Source organism: Chrysochloris asiatica, unplaced genomic scaffold (assembly GCF_000296735.1).
Source record: "Chrysochloris asiatica unplaced genomic scaffold, ChrAsi1.0 scaffold00116, whole genome shotgun sequence".
Taxonomy (NCBI): Eukaryota; Metazoa; Chordata; class Mammalia; order Afrosoricida; family Chrysochloridae; genus Chrysochloris; species Chrysochloris asiatica.
The window spans coordinates 8,816,474-8,819,277 of NW_006408634.1; positions in this window are offsets into that span (position 1 = coordinate 8,816,474).

A 2,804-nucleotide genomic window follows, 5' to 3' on the forward strand; every position below is an offset into this window, starting at 1 on the left:
TTTTATGATTTTGAATTTTGTCATATATTTTCTCCCATTCTATCTAGAACCTTCTGTGGTCCTAATCAGAGGTGGGTAGTGGTAGCTGGTTGGTGTGGTTCATTAGTTCTTTGGACTAATTGTTTCCTTGAGTCTCTGAGTTTCTGAATTATTCTTTACTCTAGATGGGTATGGCCGCTCACCAGCTTGTTTTTTGCTGTTGTTTTTTAAACTATTGTGAATTCACGGATGAAACTGACAAGAACATTATGCTGAGTGAATTTGTTGTTGTTGTTTAATGCCGTCAAGTTGGTTCCAACTCATAGTGACCCTGTATATGGTTTCTGAGGAGCGGCTAGTGGATTTCAACTGCCAATCTTTGCAGTTGAAACTGACCTTGTAGTTCAGGGTTTATCCTATAGCACCATACCTATCAATCACAAAAGGACAAATATTATATGAAACCAATATTATAAGAACTCAATAAAAGGTTTTCATATTAAAAGAAACATCCTTTAATAGTTACCAGGCATGGGAGGGAAGGGAGAACCATATTCACTGACTGGAAAGTTGTTGTTATAAAGTGCTATCGAGTCGGCTCCAACCCATAGTGACCCTGTATAGGATTTCTGAGGAGCAGCTGGTGAGCTTGAACCGCTGACCTTGCAATTCAAATGGCTTTGCCGTCTGACGCATAAACCCTCAGCGCTATACCAGGACTCCTAGCTGGAAAGTAGACACACATTAACTTGGGTGTTTTTTTGTTGTTTATTGTTGTGTGCTGGGGAGGCTGTTCTGACTCATAGCAACCCTATATAGCAGGGGTGGGGAACTTTTTTTTCTGTCAAGATTTATAACATCATTCGCAGGCTATGCAAAATTAGCCACTTAAAAATTAGCCTGCTATATTTGGTTAAACACTGAACTGTTTGTTTGAGTCAAACTTCTAACTCACCCCTAATGTGATGGCTGGAACTACAGTTGCTTTGGCAGAACCAGACCAAATGATTTCTTGAGCTGGACGTTCCCCACCCCTGCTGTATAGGGTTTCTGAATGCCGCTTATGGGTTTGAACTACTGACCACAAGGATAAGCAGTTCAGTGCTTATCCTATAGTGTGCCACATGGGGGGGGGTGGGGAACAATATACAAAAAGAGGGAGGTTGGCATAACAATGCTGAAAACACAGGAAGGTTCACAAGGACTAAAGGGGACAGAGGTAAATAGTGATATACACACAACCTTGGAAGGAGCGCTGGTAGCATAGTGGTTATGAGTCGGACTTCTAACCTTAAGGTCAGCAGTTCAAAACTACCAGCCGTTCCGCAGGAGAAAGATGAGGCTTTCTGCTCCAGTAAAGATTTACAGTCTCAGAAACCCTATACAGGGTGGTGGCTATGAGTCGGAGCTGACTCCACAGCACATAACAACACCACCACCAACCACCACCACACAACCTTGGAACCACAGTAGGTAGATACATGGACAGAGACATGGGCTAAGTGGGCATGGGAGGAAAAGTAGTAATATACATAGAAATAATGGTTTGAAAGAGTCTATTTGTACATGGGTATTTACCTCTCCTGAAAACCCATCTGTGAATGTGGTCGAGCAAACAGTGGACAGAGCAATGAAAACTTTCTAGATCTTATCAAACATCTTCAGGGGATGAGTTGCTAGGCCTGGGGGCTGAGGACCATAGCCTCAGGGACACTACGGTCAATTGGCAGAATTTAGTCCACCAAGACAATGTTCTTTCTATATCCTACTTTTATGATTAGCGTCTGGGATCTTGAAAGCATCTAAAGTGCAGCTATTGGTCTCTCCATGTGTGGAACAAAGAACAGTGATGAGAAATGAAGAGGTTTGGAATCAATTAATCCAGTGGACTCATGGAACATGGGAACATCAGGATCTACAATTCTCAGACCAGAAGAACTAGATGGTGACTGCTACCAAAACCAAAAAGAGCTCTGGTAGCGTAGTGGTTATGAATTGGGCTGCTAACCTCAAGGTCAGCAGTTTGAAACTACTAGTCATTCCGCAGGAGAAAGATGAGGCTTTCTGCTTCTGGAAAGATTTACAGCCTTGGAAACCCTATGCAGGGTTGCTGTGAGTTGAAACTAACTCCACCATAGCACATAACAATAAAACTTAAATATTCTATTGTGAATTGAATGAAGGTTTACAGACAAGATCATCCATTTCACATTCAATAAATCATACACTTTGTTTCATCTCAACAACTGCAATCTCCTCCATGTACCAACAGTTATGGATTGCTATGGGTAGGAACCAACTCGATGGCATTTAACAACCACAACAATAACATTGCTCTGCTATAGTGGTAGCTGTGGTGGTTGTGTGCTGTTCAGTCGATTCTGACTCAGCCACCTTGTATAGGATTTCCGACGCCTCAAATCATTCTCCCACAAAGCAGCTGGTAGATTCGAACTGCTGAGCTTGCGGTTAGCAGCCCAACTGCAAACCCACTATGCTACCAGGGCCCCATGAGGTATGTTAAAAGCACATACAAATATGTCTGTAGAAATAGTCTCAGCTAGTGTAGTGGTTACGAATCGGGCTGCGAACCTTAAGGTCAGCGGTTCAAAACTACCAGCCGCTCCGCGGGAGAAAGATGAGGCTTTCTACTCCCGTAAGGATTTACACCCTCGGAAACCCTGTACAGGGTCGCTATGGGTCGGACCCGACTCGATGGCACTTAACAACAACAACAACAACAAGACCTATATATGCCATGGTGGTAGTCTTAAAAAATAATAATTTGTTGTTGTTGAAAACATACATAGAAGAACATTCATCAT